Here is a 27,869-nt window from a genome sequence, read left to right as displayed (position 1 = left end):
TCTTTACTCCATTATATAGTCTTGCCTCCTTTGTCATAGATTAATTGACCATATAAGTGAGGAGAAAGGGTAGAGGGAAGAGAATAAAAAATAAAAATATTTTAAATTAAAAATAAAAGCCTTTTTCTTACAAAAAATAAAATAAATAGTTAAAGTATATTCTGCAAGGGAAATTCAAACGAAAAGTTTGCAGACTCTTCCATGGAACCATCTAGCATCCCATGGAACTGAGCCTAAAAACCACTCGTGTGGATTACATAAGGATCCTAGGTTCAAACAGGTGAATATAGTTGCCTAAGGCCACACTGGAAGTTTGTGGCAGATTAAGACTGAGGCCTGGATCTCTAACTCCCATTGTAGTGCTCTTTCTACCAGACTAACATGCTTGTTGTAGAGATACCCCCTCACATCTCTCATCCAAGGGCAAAGAAGGAGGAGGAGGATGGAGGACAGGGAGGAGGATAAGGGAGAGGAGAGGGGGAAGAAGGGGAGGGGAAGGAGAGAGAGACACACAAGAGGGAGGGGCAGGGGAGAGGAGGAGGAAGAGAAAGAGGAGGAGGAGGAGGAGGAGGAAAAGACAACATCCATGACAATGACCTCATTCTTTAAAAACTTAAATAAATCTATTCCAATTTTAGTTAGCTATTTCAAGATTCCTTTGTCAGGCTTTCTATAACTTTTTAAATATCCATTCAGGTTTTGTCCTATATTTTTTCTCTTTCTTGTTCTGGAAAAACCAGTCATTCTACTTTCCTTGTCTACCTTTCGTATACAGTTGTTTCCTTTTGCCCTTAATATTTCTATGTAGTTTTAATTACATATATTTATTAGAATTCTTAAAACTTAGAATCCTTTATTCTTAGTGAAAACTAAAAAGTAAACAATTGTGGACTGTCTGTTACATTAGCATTCTATAGATTGGCAAGTTTATAAATACATTTTATAATTCCTAGAAGTATATCCTTCTTCATAGTAAATTTTTCAATGTGGCACCAAACATGTTTAATAAACCAAATATATTTTTTTATTTACAGGGAGACAAAAGTGGATAAGTCTATGTTCAGTAATTAATGTTTCAACATTTTATCTTATTTGGAATATTCTAGATTTTCAATGAATATTCATAATTTAACTTATCTCACTATAATATGAAGGTTTCAAGTTAACAAAAAGATTTTGGAAACTAGTTTTAAGTAAACATACCATAAAGCCTAATTATTGTTGAAAAGTTTATTTAAAAACTTTTATCTTACTTATATCTATTTATTTGTTCTTAACAACTATATTTAGATTACTCATGAAAATTTTATGAGTAATTAAACAGCTAATCATCATCTTAAGTAATCTTTCTCATTGACAAATTCTATGACATGAGTTTATTTAACTTTTAGTAAATCTATGTAGAATTACAGTTAATGCTATTAACTCTAAAGACATGCTCATTTTAATTAAATCACAAACCTAGCCTAACTTTTATTTACCCAACATTATCTTGGGTCATGTGAATTTGAAAAATATTTGGGTTAGTTTCTATATTTCTGAGAGTACACTTTATTTCTAGAAATGCGTTTTTGTCTTTAAGCCAATTAAATGGCGCTCTATAAATTAAATTTGGTAATACCATCTGAAGGTAAAATACATTACACATCTAAAACATACAGACATAGCATATATACAGAAACAAAAGATTTTAAAGCTTTCGTTTTAAAATTTTAGTCATTAGACAGGTGTGATAATGTACAACTCACTAGTGTATAAAAGAACAGTTAAATCCAAATTGTTTTTCTGGCAGCTAGAATAAGTTAAGGTTACCTGATTAGATGGCTAAAGCTTTTACTAATATTTGCACAAACAAATTTTAATATTTTCATTTATCTAATATCCAAATATCCAAATAGATTCTATCGATCTCTCTGCCTCTCTCTCTCTCTCTCTCTCTCTCTCTCTCTCTCTCTCTCTCTCTCTCTCTATCTCTCTCTCTCTCTCTTTTCTGATTAGAATCATCTCTCTAAAGTTTGCATTTCAAGAGATGGTTTACGGTTCCTAGAGAAGACCAGGTAGAACATTTATATCTCACGTAAATAGAGAAAGGATATCAGTTTCTGCAAGGACTTTTGTTCCCTTAGTCCAAATCTTTTACAATATCTGTAAGCCTTTTGAGATGAATAGGGAAGATTTGGGATTGGTAAAAAGGTTAGGTGGACATCGAATTGTTCCTAGGACCACATTTCTGTTCTTAGGAAGACTAGATTTTTGAAAGGTTACAGTTGCTTATAATTCCTCAAAGAATTTGGTTAAAACTCGAATATATCAAGAGGCTGCCCTGCCCATCCAACTACATTATCTTCAATTTGTTTCTTGATATCGGGAAGATCTTCACCTAAAATGGAAATCAAAAGAGTCCTTTGTTCTAGATTTAGAGGTGTGTTTCTTCAGAGTGTTTTAGTAAATCCTTTCACAATTGCTTCAAAATGTTTACTTTTTCCTCTGAGTACATAGTTTCATTTTAGTTCAGGGTAAAACATCTAAAAGAAGTTCCTATCAGGCTCTGAATATCAGCTTCCAACTGGTCAACTTCTGACCACAGAGCTACTTAAAAAAAAAAAAAAAAAATTCTTTCAAATATCTTGTCAGGTTTCAGTCAGATCAAACAGTAAATGTTATTGGCCGTAATGAACAACCCACAGGGAGAAGAGGCATCCATAAAGAAGGTGCAAAATGTACTACCCTCCCAAGGTCCAGAACTACTCCCAAAAGAAACTCAGACAATATCTCTTAGAGCTGACAACAATCAGTAGGACCTTGCCTGCAAATGAATTGCAAGCTACGTTTCTTTCCAGCCATATCCAGCCACAAAAAAGGCACAGCTCACATTTCTGTCTGGCCATATTTTGGGGGCCTCCAAACTGACAGTTGCCAAAATGAGTTCTCAGAACACAAAATGAGACAAAGAAGAAGGCGATTGTTGTCCCTGAGAAAGGATAGACAACCAACGATTTTTTCCTTCTAATCCGAATTTGGAAAGGAAGCGACAAAGTGAAATTTTACCTTCCTCTTTCAACTAGACACAACAAGTAGAGATCTGGGAGAGCTACTTTGATAAAAATTTTCACCATTTGTCAGCTTTGGCCAGTTTTCCCACGATGCCATCTGCAGACTCCAGGTTGAGTGGGGTATCTCGATGGGTCTCATTCTAGTCACCAGAAACTGTAGAGGAGGAAAAATAATTTTCCTTCTACCTTTTATAGTGAGTTCCTGGCTGAGACCCTTTTTTCTCTAGGGTATCTCATAAATGAATAAACTTATCTAAGGTGATTAAAAGTTCTCCACTGTGGCTACTGTTATTCAAGATTATCTTTGGTAAGGTTAACATACTTGTTCAGCTTTCAAACAAAATTTTATTCACCTGAAGCCTCACACTAGACCCAGTCTGACCCCAGAACCAGTCTAGTTTCTAAGTTGATTTGACCACCTAGATTGGGTAGGTTCGTTCTCCCTTAAGAGCAACACACACACATCCTACACTATTGCCCAGAGTTTTCAGCATTAATATATCTTATGCTGGACAAAACATTATTTTTCCTATTTGGGAAAGTAACACGCTAATTGTCTAATCCATGAGAAGGGATTTGCTTATATGATCAATCCTTTTCCTGTCTGCTTAAACAAAGGGTACACAGAATAGTAACTTAGGGAAGGAGTGGTTCAGTGCGGTTAAATGTCCTGAGACAGAAGGAGTCTTATTTTTATTTGTGGGTCAGCTATTCCTACAATTCACAGAAAAGGCACAGAAGGCATTGTAGAATCTTAGAACCAAAAAAGACCCCTGAGGTCCTCTATTCCACCTCAGCCATGGTCAGAAGGTCAGCAGGACGGCAGGTCACATGATTTAACTAAGACACATTATTGCAAGAAGCCTTATGAGCAGTACTCAGTTCCATCTTCTTCCCTGGCTGAGACCCTTCCCACCAAACCACACAACCTTTGTCAAAACCCAGCTCCATTTTGGTATCTCACTTGGCCATTGACAGAGTTTAACCAAGATCTCAAAGACAAGCATTTTAGAAACAAGGCTTGCTGGAACAACTGTGAGCATCTCATTTGCATTAGCACAATGGTATTTCAAAAGTAGAAGCACGCTGCTTGAGAGATGTATCAAAACTCAGAGCTTCTGTAATATGTTTCCCAGCCTGACCTTTCTCTACAGAGGACCCGATCCAGGGTTATCTATGGGAGATGACTTATGTTTCACTTAGATAAAGGGTAATAAACAAATAATGTAATTTATTTTCCAGTGTTTCTTCTTCTCTAGCTGCTTCTATAATATCCGATCCTTAGTTTGAGAGAAAAGGAGATAATGACCATGAACTTTCTGATTTTCTGATTTGAATCTCCCACTCAGTCTCTGCTGATACATTGACAGCTCTTGGCTTTTTGGCTTTTTTCCTTTCCTTTCATTATTCAAACGATGGTGACTCTCTCCCACGGTTGCTTCCATTTTCCTGCCTTCTCTATCTGACTCAACACACGAAGAGACACCCTCACTTTGCTCTGCAATCACAGGTTTTACAGTAATTTGGTTCCTAAAAAAGTTTTCTAAGTACTTCAGGATTCATCGCAGATAACTCCGTGTGATTCATATTGTTAACTATTTCACATTTTCTATTGTTCCAAGCTTCTCCACAAAATGACTTTTAGGGATGATGCTCCAAACTCTGAGTAATAACAGCATCACAATGACAATCATGGTGGGTAAACTGCAAAATGTCTAACGCAAATCATTTCAATGAGTCCTTAATATCATTCAATAATATTTTTCAATTTTCCTGAAAAACTTTAATCAACTTTGCAAAGTTATGAAATAAATGTGCAAAAATGATGCAAATATTGAAAGGTATTTTGGCTTACTACATTGCATTTGGTGAATTTGTGCTGGGTATGCTTCATTACAGTCTATTGCTGTGGAAGTCGATAGCCGATGGAAAGTCTCAGTTAACTAAAATATTCAGTCTTTGAGAGGAGCACCCAACCAAGAGCATGGAGACCATGCTCCCAGTGCAGCCTTGGAAACCAGCTAGCTGTATGACCTGGGGCAAGAAACTTAACTACTCTGGGTCTCAATTTTGTCATTTTCCAAATCATGGGGAATTTTAAAAGTCTCTGACATTCTATCTAGTTCTACAAATCTACCACGATGAGATTCAGGAAAAATTTTAGGATCATATAGTGCATAAGAATCATCATTATTCAATTTAATAAGTGTTTACTGAGGCCCTTCTAAGACAGAATATTAGAAAAAATTGTGAGAGAGCAAAAGGCAGAGATAAGACATGATCTCTGCCCTCTGGTTTTCCTCAATCCAGTGGAAAGAAAGATTACACAGGAATCATCAGTCATGCTTCATGTCCCCACTCAAAAGAGCATGATGGAGAAGCAGCACGGGCCCCTATCGGCGTCAGCCTGCTGCTCCTGTCACTGCACCCAAATCTTACCTTCAACTTTGCTCTACTTTTCCAAGATTGCTCTGGATTCTGGATCCTCTAAATCTCCATTAATTATAGCATCAGCTGTTACATACTAAAAAATAAAGTCTGCTGGGATTTTTATTGGAATTGTATTCAATCTACTGTCTGTCCAATATGGCAGCCATGAATCACATGTGGTCATTGAGGACTTGAAGTCTTGCTGGTCTAAATTTAGATATGTTGTGAGTGTTAAACATAAACTGTATTACAGGACTTAGTATGAAAAGGGGGATGTAAAAGAGATCATTAATAATATTTTATAGTTTGTACTGTAATATTTTATATACTTTGGGTTAAATAAAATGTAATGAAACTAAGACATAAAAAGAGAGCACCATTACTGTTCTTATAGCCCAAGCTAGAAATCCTGTTAGAGGGAGGAGAGAGGTGAGATGCATCACCCATAACGTTCTGGGGTCCCTGGAATGGATGTTGTTACTCCTACAGCCGCTCAAGTTCCTGAGAGCTTTATTGGATTCATAAACAATCTGTTGAACATTTGACTTACTTTTTTTTCTTTCGTAAAATTAGACTACCAAATCAGTTCTTTTTTCATTTTTAATCCACATAATGAATTTGGCTCTTTCTTTCCATCAATTATCAATTACATCAAGCAATGGACATGTTTTTATGGGGAAAGGGAGAATGGGACTGCTCATGAGCTCTGGGGAACTGCCTCACCTCTAATTTTAATTCACATGGTGTGGGTCTGGCTCCAGGGTAGACCTGCAACTTCTCTGTCATCAGGAAGGATTCACTTATGTCTCTGGGATCCCTGACCGTGGAGCTGAAAAAGACTAAAGCTTTGAAGATGAAAAAAATAAATGAATGATATGGAACTTTTAAAAAACTAAAGATTTTATGAGTTATTTTTGCTACCGCTAGGAGAGGACCTGCCTCAATATCTGAGAATCATGACAAGAAATGGAGAGAGGGAAAGGGGTAGAGAGAAGCTAGGAGAAGGAGGAGCAGGAGAGGGGAAGGGAGAGAGAGAGAAAGAGATTGAGATTGAGATTTAATGCTTTAAGCAAAATGCACCCTTGACTTCTCAGTTACGTAAACCAAAAATATTTCCTCTTTTGCTTAAATTAGTTTGAATTAGCTTTCAAACTAACAAGCAAACAAAAGATTTCTATTACACATCAAATCAAAATAAGAAAATTGACAAGAAAATGGAACATGATATTTATGGCACTAAAATGGTGTTTTAAAATCAATAGAGTATAGAGAAAGTGGAAGGAGTTGATTTGTCTTTTTTAAAAAGGCCTGTGCGAAAATAAGACATCTGTGTCTCCACATGGCTACAAGAGCACAGACTGAAGTCTCGTGTTACTACTAAGTCTCAGGTGTGGTACTCATCACAGGTGGTCATTATTCCTCACAACGTGTTGTCGAATATAGATCACCCCAGAAATACCAAGGCCACCGAGGAGTAATGATTTTAAGGAACTAGCTCTCAACATATGCTCAAAGTTCTCAGAAACATTTGGGAGAAAACATACATTTCCTACAGCAGCTGAGGTGGGTGATTTTAATGGGGAGGGAAAAGTGTTGAAAGTAACATGAAAAAACAAGGTAGTTATAAAAAGGTACTAGCATTGCTTCTTCTCATGCAAAGAGAAAGAAGTGCCCGCACTATCACGTTCCAAAATGTATGGAGTAAACCACACTACCGCTCTTTCTTTGGTAACCGGGCTCTTGTATCAGCGCTGATCATGACCCTCTAGGCACTGCAGATCTACAGCAAATTCAAAGGGCAAAGGCACCAAAAGCCTCCTCTTAAATGCTACTGACTGATCACCCCTCTCCCTGCCCCCTGGCCCTGTTCCTTGAAGCCAGACTAACTTGCTCAGCTTCATAGACTCTCCCTCACATCTGCACTAATCATTCCAATGGTCGCTCTAGCACCACCGCCACCATAAACCACCACCTCCTCTTGCCTATTAATGACTGACACCACCTCCTAGATCCCCTGTCCACAGGCACTTCTTAGACCCTGGCAATCTATTCTCCATGTCACAACTGGAACAATTTGTTTTTTGTAACTTTATTTTGATATAATATCAAGCTCAAAGTTGCAAGAATAGTACAAAGAATTTACAGATATCCTTTATCCGACATGTAAACTGTTCACATTTTGCCCCTTTGTCAATTCTCTCTCATATACACAAATGCACATAGATGTGCACACTTTTTCAAAACCATTGCATACCATGGCTCATTACCTCTAAACTCTTCAGTGTGTGTTTTCTAAGACACATTCTCTCATGCAACCATAGTACAATTACAATAATCATTTTTAAAGGCAAATCCACTCTTGTCACTCTCTTTCTACCTTTCACTCTTAAGATAAAAGCCAAACTCCTCAACCTGGCCAGCGAGATGGGCATAACCCAGCCTGCTTCTTTCTTTAGCTCTTGCCACTTGCCATTTGCTTTTTGCTCCAGTCACACCGGCTGTCCTTTGGTGCATGAACAGCCATGTTCCTTCCCACCCTCAGAATTTGACACTGTGAGTCTCTCCACATAAGCACATATCTACCTTCTTTCACTTAGCTAACCTCTACTTATTGTTCAGGTTTTGGTTTCCTCTTCTGCTTACTAAAGCATGTAATCAACTTCTAGATTGTCTATTCGATCAAATTATAAGCTCCTTAGGACAGAGACTCCACCTTTTGCATTTGTTCCTGTATCCCCAGATCCTAGAGCAGTGCTTGGTACATGGTAGATCTTCAGATAATATCTGTACATAAGTGAATGAAAAGGTCCTTCTGGATTAATGATTAATGATTGTTTATTGTCATCCCCCATGAATTGCAAGCTCCTCGTGATGTAGTGATGATTTTTAATTTGATTTCTTGTATCCAGGGCTTAGTACATGTCCTGACATATGATAGGTGTTCAATGAATATTTATTGAGTGAGTGAGCTAATAAACATGTATTTATTGAATGCTTAGTATGTATCCAGGCTGCACTAGGCATAATGATAGGTAGTGCATTCGGGATCCCTGAGAAATTTGAAACGTCGCATTTTTACATACAATATTTTTTGAAAATTCAGTAAATTTATAAACAATGTTTCTTTCTTGTTTCAGGTTACAATTTTCTCATTGGGGACTTGAACCAAAAGCAATATCGGTTGAACGACTTTGTGGATATATACAAATTTGGTTTCCATAACTTTAGTACATGTATGGATTTGGTTCTAATTAGAGTAGTTAGGTATCTTGTTTGCAAATGAAAAATAAAATAAAATAAAAACGATAGCTATAGGCAAAAGGAGAAATTATCAAAAGTCATTAGTCATCTGACATAAAGTTAACTGCAGAAATTCTCAGAGTTCAGTGCATCGCGGATCTTTAATAAGACATTATTTATGAATTTCTTCTATTTTATCTGACCATGAAATTATATTTTGTGGTTGGTATTTTTCCTGAATACTTAACAGCTTATAAAAACACTGGGATTTCACAAAACGCACTCTCGTAAATGCTGTATTAGAGAGGAACTCCTTTATTGTTTCTGTTTCCCACACATTTTAAGGTCATTGGTATAGATGTTTGGACTGTCTCAAATTCTCAAAAAGCACACCCACCAGAGGGGTAGATCATCCTATTCCAGTTTGTGTGAAGGCCTAGAACTGAGAATGGCCTAGAATTGAGAATCAGACTTGGAGAATAAAAAGTTTGGTGTCACCTGACTTAACAGCATGAGCTAGTTTGCTATTGTTAAGCCACCCAGTCTATGGTTTTATTATAGCATCTACAACAGACTAAGACACATATGCTTGTAATTTTTGAAAGGGATTGGCATTTTGTGGACTTAGGTACAATCAGGACAGAATTCGTCCTCCTGTATGAAACAACTGAAAAAAAAAATGTGCAAAAGGTAAGAAACAATGGTTCTTAAGACATTCAATATTAGGCAACAAAAAACAATGATCCCAATTGTGTCAGTTTACTACCTGGAAAAAGTTTTCAGGTCACAGAGCAGGGATGAGAGATTCAGGTAGAGCCCAGCAATATCTATGAGTTGGGAAGACAGAAGTGAACCCAACAAGACCAAGGCAGCTACAGTCCGCAAGTCACAGTACAAGACAGAACAGAGACACACAGATTTCCTCAAGTATTCATTGAGTACTGATTAGTACATGCATGTAAAAAATTACTGATGCCAGATAATTCAGTCTACTTAGGTTTATACAATACTGCCAACAGATAAGTTGGAAGCATTCAAGAGATATTTAAGACTAAGCAAGCTGAGGCCCTCCCAGAAATGTTTAGAATTTTAAGAAACAAAGACCTAGCTGACTAGCTACCTCATCTCTTCAAATAAGTCTTAGCTTCCTGAACTGGTGATCTTCAAACACTGGGGTACATAAAAATCACCTGAAATGTATGTTTTCCATGTTCATACTCATTGAAGGATTTTTAAGATTCTTGCTTTAAAATACTTATCGGATAATTCCAAAATCTGTGTCATCTCCATATTGACATTTATTGATTTTTTTCTCTCATTCAAATTGAGATTCTCCTGGTTCTTGGCATGGTGAGCATGGTGAAGGATTTTTTTTTTTTATTCTGTCTGGACATGTTTTAAGTGTGTTATATTTTAAGACTCTAGATCTTATTTAAATCTTTTGTTTTAGCTAGGCTGTGCTGAACCTGGACTTGTGGTGGAAAGAATGCACCACCTCACTTCCTCTTTACCACTGGGAAGAAATGGAAGTCCAGACTCCTCCACTCAACCTTCATGGACACCACCATGGTGAGGAGGTGGGGAGCCACTCAATACCACCAGATGAGGTGGGAGTTTAACTTCTGGGTGGCTTCCACTGAATAGCGGAGGGGGCCAGGGTACAGGGAGAGGTACCTCATCACTGCAGGATGAGGGTAGAAATCCAGCCTCCACACTTGGCTTCCTCGAACACTGCTTGAGCACAGAGAGTGGGGAGTAGTTTGTATTACCTCCAGTAAAGGGAGAAAGTCTAGGTCCTCCACCTAGACTGCCCAACCTTTTCAACAATGTAAGGAGGTGATGTGGTTTCTTCCCTGGTGTTTTGCTGAAGTAGGGCATTTACTCTCAAAAAGTTTCTGTCTTGCTGGGGTATATTTTTCCCAATCTTTTGACAAGAGAGAGTAGGCTTTTCTTGGGACTTCGTTTGCTTGCATTGAAGTTTCTGGGTTGCGGGCTTCTCCAACAACCACTCTGGGATATGTAGGAGGCTGTCCACTATCACCTCTGTTTTTCAATATAACATTAGCAGTTCCTCAAAAAACTAAGAATTGATCAAAACTAAGAATATGATCCAGCAATCCCTCCACTGGATATTTATCCCAAAGACCTGAAAACCCGTAGCCAAAAAGATATTTGCATACCGATGTTCATAGCAGCATTATTCACAGTGGCCGGGACATGGAAGCAACCAAAGTGTCCTACAATAGATGATTGGCTAAAGAGGCTGTGGTACATAAATACAATGAGATATTACTGAGCCATAAGAAGAGATGATATACTGCCATTGACAATAACACGGATGGACCTTGAGATAATCATGCTAAGCAAAATAAGCCAGATGAAAAAGGTTGAAAATCACATGATATCATTTATATGTGGAATATAAACCTAAAAGCAACAAAGGAACAGGACAAACAAACAGAGACTCGTGGACACAGAAAATGGACATTATAAGAAGGGAGGGGGGAGGGAGGAGGGGAGAAATAAAATGTTACAAATAAATAAATATATATACATTTTTATATATACTTATTTGTATGTATCTAGAAATATATACATATACACATTTGTTTGTTTGTTTATTCCTGAGTTCTCTTCTCCTCCCAGATTTCTATGTCTGTTCTAGGTATCAGGACTTTATTTATAATCTCCTTAGGTGATTCTAATGTGCAACCAAGAAAGAGAACCACTGTTTTTGTCTTATTCTACCTCAAACAAGTAATTATAATCCATCCCCTTTAAAGAAAAACCCAATGGTTTTGCTAATATAAACAAGGAGAGTCAGTTGGAGGTAAATTATTGCCTTCTAGACCCCCGTTATGCTAAGCCTTTGTCATTATTGTGTGATGCTATGCTGTCACAGCAAGTCGTGTCTCTAAAGCATTCATAAGGATGAAAAGGTTCCGAAGGTTTTAATGTTAAAAGAGGACACCAAGACAAAGGAGCCGTGAGGGCCACCAAGTTTGCTACAAAGGGAGTTTGTAGCTGCCAATCAAGGGGATGGCAGCAGCCAGTGCTAAATTGCTTTGGAATCTTCTGATTTTGTTACTATATGAATATTTCCACTGATATTCCCAAATTAACATTAAGTTGCAAAAACAAGAACACGGAAGCAATCAAGAGCACAATACTGACCCCAAGTGGCACAAAGCCTAAATGGCACTTCAATGTTCCTGCAGGGGTGAGAGCCACAAGTTCAGGCGGAGAAGAAACGAACATTCAGAACAAAGCCGCTCAGTCTTAAAGACGCTTGGAAGACACAAACATGTTGAGTTATTTATCTGTGATAAAATTTGATACAAAAGATCGTGGTATTCATTGAGAAAATTTACTTTCAGGTAAATGTTCTACAAGGTCATCACGCACATAAATTCCCAACTATGTGTGGATACAGGTAGGTTAATAATGTTTACTTCAGGTTACAATCTAAATTTTTCCTGAAAAATAAAATCAATTCTGAGAGAATTCTCAGTAATATGTTCTTATTGGAAATACAGTAGTTTTTACCAAAATATTTACAAGAGAGTTTTATCATTTGGTTTCTAAAAATTTTGAAACTCATTTCTAGGTTGTTTTATGAGTAGATGCAGAAAATACAAGCGCATTAAAGAAGATGGGATTGGGTGCTCAAAGGTTAATATCGGAGGCTGCAAGCCTGCCTCAGCACGCTTCTCCAGCTCCTTCGTTTGTCACCCAAATGTGTTCGCTTACCTGCGTGTATTAAGAGGGGTATGGGAATTCTGGGAAACTTGGAGAGTGATTGTATGAGTTTCTAAAATCACTTTGAAAGCTATCTCTCTGCATCTGATTTAACCCAGCTATAGTTTGCTGTCTATTTCTTGGGAAATTCTTTGTGGCCGATAAACTCTCCCAAAAGTCTTTTTGCAGGGAGGAGGCAAGAAAATTAAAAAGTTGATTAAGCTACATTCAGAGACTGCAATATGCTGATCAGGCAGGCCAGGAGGACACCTTCAGAACAAAGGAAGATTTCTACTGGGATTCCTAACAACCTATTCTCCGTAACTGTGAAGGGGAAACAGGGACCTACAGAGTCATTCCCTAGGGCTAAGACTATGGGGAACCTAAGGATTAAAGGCTGGGAAGTGCCAGCCAGCAGGCCTGTAGTGTTACATATTCTTCTTCATCTTCCTCACTGTAAGTCCATATCAAGGAAATGGGAACTAAAGAATGACATATAAATTGAATTCCCTGAACAGTCAGCCCCCCACTCTCTGCCTTTCCATTCTCCCTTAGTCCTTCTCACTCTCTGCCAGAGAGGAGACCACACTCCGTCTGTGGAGTGTTACCCCTTTTCTAATAAACTTTCCTTTTGACTCTAACTTTGGCGTGTGTGTTGAATTCTTTCCACACTCTCCACCACAGGACCCTCCTCTACTCTCAATACAAGGCTTGGTCTCCCCACCACTTGGGGAAATTTGCCCTGCTCTGCATCATTTTGACCAAAAGCCCTGTCTGATGTGTTACCCCAGGGCTCTTTGAGTACTCAGTATGGTGCAGGGTGGCTGTGATCTCAGCCATAACAGACTGCGAATGAAGAGGACACCTGCCAGCACCATTTGCAGAGACAGGAAGGGAATATTGGGTAAAACAGGTGTGACTAAGGCCCTCAATGAGAAAAGGTTCCTGCTATAAATTCTCCTTCTCACCCCGCAGGTAGATATTCACATCAATCTACATCATTAAAGCAATTTATGGGGGGGAAAAAGGGTGGGGGATGGAAGGAAGCCTTCCTACAAAAGACATGAAACAAAAACAAACTAGACACGGAAAATATTGCCTCTTCTTACACTCTGCCAAGGCCTTGCTCCAGACCAACTGAGTCTGAGTTTCTGGACATTTACAGCTGCATCTGCCAAGTTTTCTTGATGAGAAGAACCACCTGGGTGCCTATTAGATGTTGAAATTCCCAGGCCCCCCCAGGGCCTAGCCTAGAGCCAAATGAGAATCTCCAGGGCTTGGGTATCAGTATGTTTCACATTACCTCAGCTGATCTAGAGTGGGAGAGAGATATTTACTAGATAATTACACAAGTATCTAGTGCCACAACAAAAAGAAAACAAGATGTTATGTGGGAGCCTGACTTAGTTTGAGGAGTCTAAGAAGCTCCCCAAAAGTGTCTTTTGAATAGTCATCTTAAGATGAGTAAGAGTTAATTCGGTATGGTGGCGGGGGGAAGGTTAGACACATATATTTCAGGTATACAGGGGAGAAAAATGTGCAAAAGCTCTAGGTAGCTTATAGTTTAATAGTAATGCAGAACATGTACCTTAAATATTGGAAAACAAGGTAATATATCTTAAGTGTCACCGGGTAAGAGGCCATTCAAAATGCAATAAAAATTCAGAGTCAGAATAGGGTTTGGGAAGGTGTGGAGGTGTGGGTGTTAAAGGAGCCGAAGAATTTCCATGAGAGGTTTAGGCTTCTGAGTAGAAGGGAAAGCACCAGCAGAGACAGGGAGACAGGGGAACCCCCGACTGTCCATGAGATGGAAGCACAGAGGACATGGAAGCAGTTTCCCAGGAAGAAATTATAGACTTGTATAGGTGTACGTGCACCCATATATAAGCAGTGGTATAAATGGCATTTGCTAGTTATTTTCCATTGTTCCTTTATGTACTTAACTCAGCTTAAATTAACTAGGATTTTATTTTCAAATTAGTGTTCTCAAAGGAAAATGTATTAGATTGAGGCTTTTCATTTGGAAAACCATAATATTCTCATTACCATTTCAATGTCCATTTGGTTATTAAAAGTGATAATTCATGCTCACAGGCAGTAGCTCTGAATCAAGGCTAATAATGAGAGAGCTGAGCATTCTTTAGGCTTCTAGGCCTCAGCTAACCTTGTCTAACCTCACCATAGTGAACGTCTATTTTCTCATAGCGCCGTGGACCAGTCACACAGACGTTATTGAACACATCTGGGGTATGATATTGCTTACAATAGATTTTATGATTCAAATCGGTCTCTTGTAGTAGTTTAATTTAAATCGAATGAGTGACTATTGGCTTGAAATCCTATTGATTTGTCTGGTTCTTTTATTTGAAGAACAGATTCATTTCAGGAGGGGTTTCATTTGGGCATCTATAGGGAGTCTCATGGAACTAGAAAACATTCAATAATTGAAGCGAATTTTAGGACCAACTGCTCCCTCTGTCCCTCTGCTGGGCCATCTGCTTTCACTCATGGTGTCACTGTTTCTCTCTGTGTATGTGCCCTACTTCCACCCACTTCCCTCCAGCCTTTGCAGCTCATTGAGTTTTAGCTTCCTCATATCTCAGAATTGCTCATAGCCCACCACAGCCACAACCCTCTTCACAATCCTCTTGAAGTTCCAACTCCCAGTTAGTTAAAGGTCTTCTAGGTACAAATTCTTAAGAGAATATTATTGGCTTAGCTCATCCTATTGTACAGAAAAAGTGAATGCCAAACTGGGGTGACATTCAAATTACTGGATTTAGCAATTAGCTCTGCACTGGCACTGAATGATCACAGGCCTGGAGCCTCAGCCTGCCAGAGATTAACTCTTTAATTGCTGAACTGTGTGAGAAGATGAGGGGAGAGAGAGGTTCTGACAGCCAGGTCAGTGGAAGGGCACTGGTAAGGCTCAGGGAAGCCATGGTTTCCAATAGACACAAAAATATTTCAATATTTTTATAGCCAATATGGCCATACTGATGCATACTGCTGAAAACCCTACATCCCCCGGGGTGGGGAGGGACAAAGACATGATAAACACAATACGGCCACCTGAAAAGGTAGTCTGAGTTAAACAGGCGTTTGAGGCTCAGCCAGTCCTCTGAACATATTTGAAAGAGTGACAACCTTGAGGGCAGTAAGGACTTAAGTTCAGTTCTTATTCAACTCCCCAAACAACTATTCACGCTCTCCTACACGGAGAGGAACCAGTCGATTGTTCACTGCTGTCAGCTGACTGTTGAGTGAGCTCCACTGGGTACAGTCCTGGCTTTGCACATATCTGACTAGGGGGCTTTGGACAAAGGGTCTTAGTCTCTTCAACTTTACAATGATGAGCTCATACAGAGTAAACTCTGCAATCCCTTTCCCACTTCGGAATCCTCTCACATTCAGAGAGTTTATTTTAAGATTTATGAGGAGTATAAGCAGCACCGACTTCAGGAGTGGGGGGAAAAGGCAGGAAACTAATATTATTAGAAGAAATTGGGCACAGTGATGAAGAACATAGGCTCTAGGATCAAATCCTGACTTAGTCAATTGTAGTTCTGTAACGTTGGACCAATTACTCACAGTCTCTCTGCCTCCGTTTTCTAATCTGTAAAATGGGAATAGTAATAAGACTTCACAAAGTTGTTATAAAGAATAAGAAAATCCATAAAAAGTGTTTAAATCGGTGCCCAGCACAGAGCAAGCAAACAACAAATATTAGCCAGTATTATTACTGGAAATTTCCATCGATTATATCATTTAATTATTTCAACAACCATACGAGAGATGCTATTAATTCCATATTATCAATGAGAAAAACTGAGGGGTAGTTCAGTTCACCTAAGTCCAGTGTTGGCGAACTTTCTTAAATGGCCAGTTAGTAAACATTTTAGTCTTGACAAGCCATACAGTTTCCGTAATGACTACTCAGTCCTGCCATTATAGCTGAAAACGGCCATAGACTACAGTAAATGAATGAGTGGTGCTGTGTTTCAATAAAACTTCATTTACAAAAATTGGCCTTTTGTCAAACAATCGGCAGTCAGAATTCGAACCCAAGAAAACACATTCCCTAATCACTACACCAGAGATCTTCTAATTATTCTTTTAGTCATGGAAACATTTTTTGCAAATAAAATTTTACAAAGACCCCAGGAGATAAATTACAGCTAGATGCGCACTCCCATGGTTTCCTCTTACATCCCAATTATTGCCCTTTTAATAAGTCAGTGGTCCTCAAACCAAGTGGATTTGTTAAAAATGCAGATTCAGAGGTCCCTACTTTTATAATCTCCGGTTCAGATGGCTTGGGGTGGTGGCTGGTGGTATATATTGTTTACAAGCTGCCCAGGTGATACTGATTCCGGGGTCCTTAGACCACTCTTTGAGAAACATGAGTATAGGATATTACAATAAATGTAATTTAATTCTTAAGGCTGATTTTATTGAAGATAGAAGCACAAAACAAGCATCATCATGAAACAGAAGCTGAGTTTCACTGGCTTTGCAATTTTGCCCTGGATTTGAAACAGAGTTTCATCAATTTTTGTATAATCAGTGCCCTTGTCCGAAAACTTTGTCAGTTGCCTTGTAAAGCAATGATTCCTTCCTACTTATGTCATAAATTTCCTTGGTACCTGCTCTTATTAATGTGAAGTGCGTACAGAATCCTCCCTTAATCCTGCTGTGAATCTAACAAGAAACTACTAAGACAATGGGATAGAAGATTAGCAATAGGAAATTACTCTCTGCAGGTATGTCAGAGTGCTTGGAAGTTCCTTTGAAGGGCCAGATTACAGAATAAAGGCCATATTGAGTCATATGACAGAGATATCAGAGTGTCTGCCCCAAGCAGCTGGCGACAGCTCACTGCAAGGAGGCTTTAAACAGGATGCCAGACAAGCAGATGTCTAAGTGTGGGCTGGTATCTAGTTTCATATCCAAAATAATACTGTTAGCTGAGCGAAGCACAAGCATTCAATTTTAATATTATTGTAAGTGCTGGAATGTCCTAATAAAACTTGAAAATCTGTGCTTGCTGGGCTCACAGAGGACAATCTGCCCTTTTCTGGGCTATAAACTTGCCATCAGGCAGTGCCAGTAGGAAAGCAGGCTTTCCTTTAGCAGCCTTTGCTTTTCCTTGGCCTCTCTGAGGCCACCTTCAGGAAAGAGTCTCTAACGGCACTGGGTGCCTATACCTGGCTTGTACCCTAGCAGCCGGAGTTGCTAACACAGATCCACTAAATAACTAATCACTCGCCAGATAACTAAAAGCTGGAAACAGGCTGTGAGTCTCCCCCCTCCCTCCCTCCCCTGCTTAGACTTAAAGGGGCACAGCTCCACAAATACTTTGTCAAAAGGCTCTTGCCTTTCCTGAAAAGCTGTCAGTCCGACCCCTCTTTGGGGCTGCTTCTGGGGATTCAATGGAGAGAACGACACTGGTCTGAAAGTCGGAATATATCAATAATGCCAGCAGCTACAATTTACTGGAGGTCTACCATGTGTCGGGCTATTTGCTAAGCACTTTTTCTACACTACTTCATTTAAATCTCACCACAATGTTAGGAGGCTCTTGCTACCCAAATTTGGTCTGTGAACTAGCAGCATAGGCCTTACCTGGAAGCTTGTTAGAGATGCAGAGTCTCGGCCCCAGCCAGACCTACAAAACCTGATTCTGCACTTTTACCAAGCTCCCAGGGAGATTTTTGTGGACATTACTTCTGAAGAGACACTGATGTAGTTCACAAACTAATAGCGCAGCCATCTCCCTTCCTAAGTATTGATTTTCTTACCTGGAAAAATGAGAAGGTTAATAATCCCTTTTACTTTTTGAGCACATTGCCATGTACACGCTGCCTCTGACCCTCACAATGACCCTGAAAGGCTGGTACTCAGATTCCCATTTTACACGTCAGGAAAACAAGGCCAGAGCAGTAAACCAGCTTCCCCATTTGCAAAGTTAGTAAGCCATCAAGCCAGGATGAAGACCTTTCCCTCACAACAGAAAATACTACCCTTCCCTCTCTGCCACAACGCCTCCCTCAGATGATCTCAGGGATCATTCAGCCGGTCGTAAACAGCTGGCTTGACTCAATTCCTACTCTTTGGCCATATTAACCCACAGTGCTCCACAGGATCCCTTGTTCTCCTACCTGCCTCGGTACATCCCATCTGTGCACCGCAGTGAGGCCCCAGGGTCTTCAAACCTTATATCAGTTGCAGCTGATTAGCTGACTCTCTCCTCGTGGTCTCTGGTTTGTGTCACCGCTGACTACTGGTCACACCTGCTCCTCTGCAGGTCCAGACCCAGCCCCACCTGAAAACTTCCTAGAAATGGGCTTGCCCATTCCCATTCTTTTTTAGATCCTAGGGCACTTATAAAGCAGTTTCTCATTAAGATAGGCAATTAGAACTAGTTCGGTACATTTTATCACTATGATATAGGAAAGAGACATGAGAATCACATGAATTGACTAAACATTTAACCAAGTGGAATTCAGAGCCTCCTAAGTGCTGTTAGACTCAGAACCTGGTTGATCAGCCATATGGCCAGACCACGGGGAACCTACAGAACAAAGAAGATTCCTGCCAAGATGACTAACAACTGCTCACCCATACCTTTAACGCTGCTTATCCATACCATAACAGGAAATCAAAGACTTTAAACTGTAATTCTCCAGCTGTGACTTTATTTAATTCTTCCAACTCTAATTGGACAAGTTAAAGATAAACCCAACCATTCATTCCACTCTTTACTCCCTATAATCAGTAAGCTTTTGAAACACACACACACACACACACACACACACACACACACACACGAAACAGATATAAACCCAGTTCCTCAAACATTTGGGTTCTCATTCTCTGAGAGGAGACCACGCCCTGTCTATGGTACTCTGTTCCTTCTCTAATAAACTTTTCTTTGTCTTTAATTCTGGCTTGCTCTCGAGTTCTTTCCTGTGCAGAGCCAAGGGTCCTCTCTTGGCGGACATAGGATTTGAGTCCCCATTCGGGGGGATTCACCCCCATCCCCCTGCACCACCTACATCTGACTCATTCCTAGTGAGAGGGACATACTGACACATTTGAAGCCCCATCACATGTCATCTAGCTCACCCTTTCATTTTGTGTTGTGGCAGTTTGAGGTCCAGAAGGGAAAGCCTTTATTCTTCTCATCAGGAGATTTGTGTAATGGTTGCCCTGAGCCTCTTGAAATGAAATTTTAACCTTTCCTATTATATACTGCAATATTACCATTATTCATTTATTTATTATTTACATTCAACAACACAAGACACACACACACATACACAAACAAAAACACCCTGCAACATGTCCTATGTCTCTAGGAAGCCCAATAGAATTATAAAAGCTTAAAGAGGAGAAGAGAGAAAGAAGTGGAAAGATGAAAAAAGGAAGAAAATACAGAAAGAATCTTGAATCTGTGTTCACCAATTCAGAAGGAATGAAGTTAATCAAAATTCTGCAATAGTGATAGTAAGAATAGCTACCACTTATTGTGAATATACTATGTATTAGGCACTCTTAAGCATTCTCCAGCTATGACTTCATTTAATTCTTACAACTCTAATGGGGTTCTGTTATCAACCCCAAAAGGAGAAAAGTGAAATGTAGTAGTTGAACAACTTACCAAAGTCAGAAAGTGATAGGACTGAAATTCACACCCTGGTCCACAGTCTTCACACTAAAACTATAGGCACCAGGAACTTTCCATTCACTACAAACAGGTGCCCAGAAATGTCAGCTTTAACATGACCACACTGAGTCCAAAACCCAGAAACAGCCATGAGACTCTAAACAGGAAAGATTTCGTTTGGGACAGCTTGACTAAAAAGGCAACATTCCCTCCTCTCCTGGATTCTTGTGCTATGGTAGCCGCTTTGGAAACAAATGTTGTACACTTGTTTTACAATTGCCCTTCCCCCTAGAAAACCAGAAGCTTCTCCAGTTCCACATTAGCTGGTTTCTCATTATGTAAGCAGTCTGAGCCATCTTAGTTCAATTTATTGCTACATTAGTCCCAAACCTGGCTAAGGAAATACATTAACTTTTAATAACATGCCTTTGATGACTTGTAGAAATCAGTTTCTGCCAGTTCCCTTCTTAAATGTATCTTTGTGAATCAGGGAACAATGCGAGGAAGTGACAAATTAAACCTGGTGTCTTTTGCAGCTGAGGGAAAGAAAGGAATCTGGAATTCTTGGGAGAACTTTAAAAACCTATCTAATGCTTAATCATCTGCTGGAAGCATATAGTAGTGAATAGTAACTTGTTAGCAGGTTCCTGGTACTGACCATGCCTTTTCTCAGTATCCTGGTCTTAGTACCAACCAGCATCAGGAAAAGGGAGAAACTTACTTAGAAAGTCTGTGGTAGTTACTCTTCCTGATCACAGCCAGGCTCTCATAAGTAAGGAGCAATTTAGGTTTTATTCATTGCTGTAATAGATCTGAAAGTAATTTAGAATCTAATCACAAAAAGAGCCTTGAGAATCAATGTAATTTTTAGTCAACATCATTACCACCACCATCAACAAATGTTTATTGAGCATCTAGGACTCTAGATGCAAAGAATACAAAGAAGTCTGAGCCCCTCTTCCTGCTCTGAGGGGCTTCAATAGAGAGAAAAATAACCCGTAGTAGAGTTCAGTCAAGATAGATGGTGTTATGGGCTATCAGCTGGACCAGCGAAGAAAAATCAGAATGAGGAGGCAGTATATATGGAAAAGGTATGGAAGTCAGAATTCAGATGATGCCCTCAAAGTAGGGTTCTGAAGTGTGCTTGGGATTTACGTGGCCCGTATTCAGGAAGATTTCCAGGAGGCTTGCACAACCTGAGACAGGGAGAGTTCGGGGAAATGGTTCAGTTAAGTAAGGCAGATACAGACTCTAAAGGTTAGCTTGTGGAAATATAAAATAAAAGACCATTGTAGATGCCAACAAAAAGAAATAAGAAACCCACAATTGCCCTCCACGTATCTCTAAAATTATCTGCAATTTCTCACTGATCATTTTACCAGAGGCAGTAAAATAACAAAGAAACTATGTTGAAACACTTCATTTTTTTCTCACTGATCCTACACTCTCAAATTTCCTTTGATTTTTGCTTTCCTCCCTTGGTGTATTTTTTTTTTAAGTGTTTATAATTTATCGTATTTGAAAAGAGGCTTTGTTTTAAACAATACCATTTTAATAAGACATTTTCCTCAAAGAGACTTTGTGTAGGTTGTTTATTGTTGACAATATCCACCAAGCATTAGCGCTTGGTCCTCTAGAGAAAAATGCTGGTTAATGCATAAGCAACCACAGGCACCTGGAGTAAGTTTGTTGCCTGGGGCTTTATTCTTTTAATTTGCTTTGGAATAACTATGGTCTGTGAGGGCTGATTAACTCCAAACAATAGCAAAAGCAAAACCATTTAAGTTGGACATCCCCAAGATATGAATGGGTTGTGTTCCAGTGACATGTGAATTTGTCATTTGAGAGTCAAGCCAAGCTTTCCCCCAAAGAAAAAAAAAAAAAATGGTTCATAGAATGAGCAGTGTAATAATAGGCAATGGCTACTGTGCCCCTGCCCTGCTATGAACACTGGTCTCAGTGCATTGCATGAATTATTCCACTTATTCCTCAGAGCAAATTGTGTAAAGTTAGTGTGATTATTATTCTTGTTTTGCTGAGGGAAAACTAGGCATCAGAGTATGTAAATAACTTGCCTAAGGTTATACAGCTAGAAAGTGGCAGCACCACGATGATTCCATGCTCTTAACCAGGGTTTGATTCTGCTTTTTCTGGAGATACAGATTCCAAGCAAGACCAGGCAGGGATGGAGAGAAGAGGGACAAGAAATCAAGGATGAGGCAAGTGAGGTACTTGCCTCCGGCACAAAACTGAAAGGGCTACAAGAAGCTCAGGTGACCCGCCCCAACACACTAGTCTAATATGTGGTGAAGCTATCCTAACATATTCTCCATACTGTAGTGCTGGGCCAACCTAGGCCATCCAGTATATCCATCTTGTCAAACTCATCAGTCATTACAAACATTAGTTTGTATCAGAATCACGTGGAGGTCCTTATGAAAATCAGATTCATGTCGATGAAAAGAATCTGAATCTCTGAAAATATTAGAAATATTTTTATTTTGGCCTATCCAAGGATGACAGCCTGTGAGCAGAGCTTCAAGAAACCTTGAAACATGCTCCAGCTTCAGAAAAGTGGGAGCACTTACGTAGGCAGAGGCATAATACATCTGCTACATTCGAAGTCCCAATTAGGGTACATACAGTTCAGTGATTAACAGTTTTACATCGAATGGAAGGAATTCCCATTCAATATAGGGAAGATAAGGTTGAGTCATAGTGCTCCCTGGTGTCAGGGAGTCTGGAAATAATTAAATTATTTCGAATCTCTTTGAGGTGATTTTTATAAGATCGTAGGAAAAATAGTCATTGTTTTCTATAATCACTGATCTTTTGTGCTGAAGCTGCAGAAGATAGATGTGGCTACCCCCATGGTTTGTCTCAGTAAGGAATTTTAGAAAGACTCATTGTTCTCTCTTATTTAGTGATTAAAATAAGTACTCTCTCCTTTCTTTACTCCTGGGCTTCACTGACCCGCCCCTCCCCCCCCAAAAAAATTGGGATTCAACAGGCTGGATGTGATCTTTGTTATGCAGCTGGCATTGACCCCTCTGTCTGGCCACTCACGTGAGGACTTGGACTGGGAACGGAAACACCAAAGGTCAGCCCGAGAGCACAGCTACTTGGCAGTAGAGCAGAGAGGGAGAGAAGAGGGACCAAAAAAAATCAAGGGCAAGCTGCTTCAGGGAGACATAACCAGGTCGGCTCTTTCCATAGAGAAATATACTGGAAAGCCACTGAAAATTAGCCAGGCTGGAATGGCATTGCTGACCTTCAACAAAAAGTCACCCAGATATTTCTCCAGCAAAATAGGTTTATTCGAGAACAACCAAGAATTGCATTCTGGAATACACAACCCTGGCGAACCACATGAGAGTCCCCCAGGGACAGGAACCTCATAGAGGGGAAGAAGAGCTGGGAGGTCTGTTACCGAGTTCTCCCTGTTGTGCTTTAGAGCAACGTAGGGTAAGAGACTGTGTTCTGGCCCATTTCATTTTAAATGAAGTTTCTGTTCACTAATTTCTTTTACAACATTATTGAGAATTGTTTTTAACAGATGCTACTTGCTATTACAGCAAAATACGTGATAAGTGCTAATCAAATATGCAATGTTATGATCAAATTTCAAAACGTTTATGTTTTTAAAATATTTCCTTGAGTAATTATAGAAATAATATATTTATCAATATTTAACTCTTCCTCATTCTCCAGAGTTAACACCACTGAGGAAATATCGAGAAAGAGGAAGGAGAGAATATGGACTAAATATTTAGTAGTAATACTATATCACTATATGCTATATGCATGTAGCATATCACTATACACTCTATGTACAGACTACATGCTGTATCACAGAATAGTTCCTCCACTGGGACAAAAATTCCCTTAGAGAAGCTCATTCTTTTTCCTCTTTTGGTTCTTTGCTTAAATCTCCCGACTACACTATTTAAAAATAACACCTCACTCACCGACATGACTCTCTACCTATTTGCCCAGCTTTCACCATCTAACATTTTATGTATTTATCTATAGAATATAAATCCATGAGAGTAAGGACTTTGTTATATTCTCTGCTGTCGCCAGTCCCAAGAACAGTGCCTGATACTGTAGGTCTTCAATAAATATTTGTATAAATAAATCAATAAAGAATAAAAGTGATTTAGGTCAGAGAGGGTCTCAGCTTAAGCAAAATTTAGAGGATGGGAGTATGTGTGAAATGGGTAACAGACGGGGAAAACGTGTAGAATGTGGAAACAAGTTTGCATTAAAATACACAGTCAAAACTGGTTGGATTCAAAATAAATCTCTAATGAGATATTTTGAGATAAATACCAGGGAAGATTATCACAAGATAGGCATCCTAAATGGAAAAAAATAGTGTATGATATATATGTGATTGTACACAAAAAGAGAGAAACTGGCAGAACATTAGTAATACTTACATCTGGTAGGTGAAGTTATGGGTGATTTTACTTATCTTCCTTTACTTTTCTATGTTTTCAGTTTCCTTAATAGCATGAACCAATTTTACAATTAAAAAAAGACATTTTAAAGTTGCTTTCGATTTCTAAAGTATTGAAAGATAACAACCTTGTAAAGTCATTATTTTCTGTATGAAATATAATTATTTAGCGAATACCATACATATTTATAAGTAGGTAAAGATGGGAAAAGAGTTGCAAGAGAAAAAAAGATTTTAAGACCTCTCCAAGAAGTGACAACATGAGCCAGCCATAAAAGGAGAAAGGGTTTTCCAAATTTCCGAGCAGAACTAACAAGTACAAAGTCTCCAAGGTGGAATCAACTTAAATATTTGATGTTCAGTGAGCTTATGTGATCCAATTTACATTCTCTTTCTCCCGTGTGAAAAATGAAAGGGGCTGGAGGGTGTGGAATGGAAGGAGGCAAAACTAGAAGCAAGGCTCGTACATAAACCTAAAAAGATGACTTGGTCTGGGTTAATATTGTTGAGATGGAGAAAAATGGAAAGACAAGGGATATATGTTAAAGGCAGAGCTAACCAGACTTGCTAATGGATTGGTCGTGGGAGGTGAAGAAAAAAGAGAAACGAAGGAAATTATTGCCAAGTCCTGTGAATCTAGCCTAAGCTACCAACAGCTTCTGGAGGCATATGGATTAGCATTACACTTAGAGCGTGACATTGAAACTCCTATATTATTTCTTCAAAGGGAGCTGCACCTCAAAGAAAGAAGTGTTGTTTATGTACTGTTATCAAGTGTCCTTGGGTGCTAAAAGCATTGCTGCGGGCACTGTGAAGTATAGTGTAAGAGAAATGGAAGGGATGAATCTTGTCCTCTTGAAGTTTATGAACTTGTAGGTAAGGCAGGACAAGAACAAATGTATATAAACATGAATTTTTCACATGTTTAGCACTGACTGAATACTCTGATTAATCAAAGAGGCTGATGTGTTCATCAGGAATTATAACTCTAGTAAATTACACCAAAAAATTTAACTTTGGTTCGTAATTACATGATCGAATAATGATCACAGTTAAAAACATTAATGCATAAATCAGATTCAGTTTCACATGCCTATCTTTAGCCTTCGTATTCATATATGATGGCATGTCACTCTGAATGACAGGATCATCAGTTTATTTTATTCCAGAGCTGGCTTTATCCAGCACAAAAAAGAAAAGGCCATCTGAATGATGAGCTTAATTTTCACTTGTCATACACGTGTTTTGAATTCTGTAAAAAAGACAGAACAGAGAGAAATATAAGAACCTTGCCTTCTAGGGAAGCTACTGAAGACAAATTTGCCATCAGAATAAATCGAAGATAGAATGGGAAGAATTTCTAATAATTGATTGTCAACTGCAAGCTTGTTATATGTAAATATAAACTCGGAGAATAGAACAAATGGAAAACCAGGTAATTATGGCATTGTTTCTAAATTAAGAACCATTCAGTACTGATAGTTCACTAGATTCTGCAAAATTTAACTTATGCTCATAATAAAACAAGAGAATGAAAATAATTATCAAATTTAGAAGAATTTTTATTCTATATAATTTATGCCTATTGAATCTCAACAAACTTCAGCAAGTGATTAATCGGTTAATAATTTTTCTTTCTCTTTCTTGTGGTTGAACTATGATTGCAAATTTTATTTTTCACATTTTTATTCACTACCATGAAAATTAAGAATCTATCCACTTGTTCAACTGCCAAAGAACCTATGAGCCAATGTATTAATATCAGGAAGATTTCCTTCCTTCCTGAAAAATGAATTGTAAATAGAGGGCTAGAAGATGTAGGTAGTCCATTCTTCTCTCATCTGGGAGCTGCTAACAAAGGATTCAATGCAGAGTAATGGTTAATAACACAGGTATTGGAGTCAGATACTGAGTTTTAAGCCCAGCTACTCTGTGCACTTAGAGTGGAACCATTAGTATGTTACTTAAACTCCCTCAGATGTAAAATGGGAATCCTGAAACCCAACCCATAGAGTTTAAGTGAAACAATGTACATCAGGTTTTGGGCACAGTGCCGAGTATAATAGCAAGTGTTCTAAATTGGCTATGAGGATTATTCAAGAAACTCTCAAGCTCTCCATATAGTTTACCATTACTACTACCTTCTCCAGGCTACCACAGCTCTTAAAATGTCCTCGTTCCCTATTCTTTTGTTTATGCCTTCACTTATTCGACAATTATTTATTAAAACATGCTATTGAACCAATTACTCATGCCAGATGTTGGGCCAAGTTCTAAAGATACAGCTATAAACAATATAAATGAGTTCTCAGACCTCATGGTTTTATAGCCTACTTATAATATAACTATAAGACAATATAATATGATATTTGTCTCGGTGTGAGACATTCAGGCTATAATTGGATCCCCTAGCATAGGTTAGGTTGAAATCCGATTTTGAGGGTGAGTATATTTATGTTGCAAATGAGAAGGGAATCCAGAATAACTAGGAGAAGGGAAGAAGAATAGTATTTCAGACAGAAAAATCAATATGAGCAACAGCCCGTCGTTGAAAGATGGTGCAGCATTCACAGTGGTGAAAGTGCAGGGACATGGGAGATGGCTCTGGAAAACAGCAGAGCCCAATCATAACGACGCCTGTTGCTTTTCCTACCCAGTGATCCCCCACCTGCTTCTCACTCTACCTACATGATTTTCATAGGAACTGCCACATTTTCACCAGACCCCATTCCCCCTCCACAGTTGACTGGTCCAAGAGCAGGCACCTGATCTAAGCTGGGCCAACATCCAACTTCCCTAGGAATGTTGCTCTTCGAGGTGATGAGAGTATTGTGTTCTTCCTCTGCTGGATGAAGCAGGAAGATCTAAATTCAGGAGCTACTAGCTCATGTTTTATGCCATGTGGAGAAGGCCAGTCTACGACAAGAGAAAAGGGTGAAAGCTCAGAGCGAATCGGAGATGGAAAGCAGAAATTGAGTTTTGAATGCATTTTAGTCCCTGTTTTCAGCTATTACTTCCTAAGACTCAATGGCACCTCTATTATTTACATGGCTTTTTCCATGAGTACCCCAGTATCTTTCCAGCAAATTCACATTTTTACTTAATCTAGTTAAATTGCATTTGTACCAGCAAACAATATTTAAAAAAAAAAAACAACTAAAAATATTGATTTGGGTGATTTTAATCTAGTTTTCCACTCAGTTCTCAAAAGAAGTCTCACTTTGTGTTAAGTACATGAATCTTCTTTTTCCGTAATGGAAGTAAAATGATGAACAAT

At 38.9% G+C, this 27,869-nt stretch overlaps 1 long non-coding RNA gene across 1 annotated transcript in view; it reads right to left on the bottom strand.

Moving 5' to 3' along the window:
* LOC107501479 overlaps window positions 1-20,281 on the bottom strand; it is a 32,681-nt gene extending 12,400 nt beyond the window's left edge. Inside the window, exon 1 of the long non-coding RNA XR_001594777.2 lies at window positions 20,125-20,281. This is a non-coding gene — a long non-coding RNA (uncharacterized LOC107501479). The remainder of the gene's footprint in view (window positions 1-20,124) is intronic.
* Window positions 20,282-27,869: the final 7,588 nt, after the last annotated feature.

The sequence above is a fragment of the Rousettus aegyptiacus genome, unplaced genomic scaffold (genome assembly GCF_014176215.1).
Source record: "Rousettus aegyptiacus isolate mRouAeg1 unplaced genomic scaffold, mRouAeg1.p scaffold_m13_p_6, whole genome shotgun sequence".
NCBI lineage: Eukaryota > Metazoa > Chordata > Mammalia > Chiroptera > Pteropodidae > Rousettus > Rousettus aegyptiacus.
This window is presented reverse-complemented; position numbering and strand designations above follow the sequence as displayed.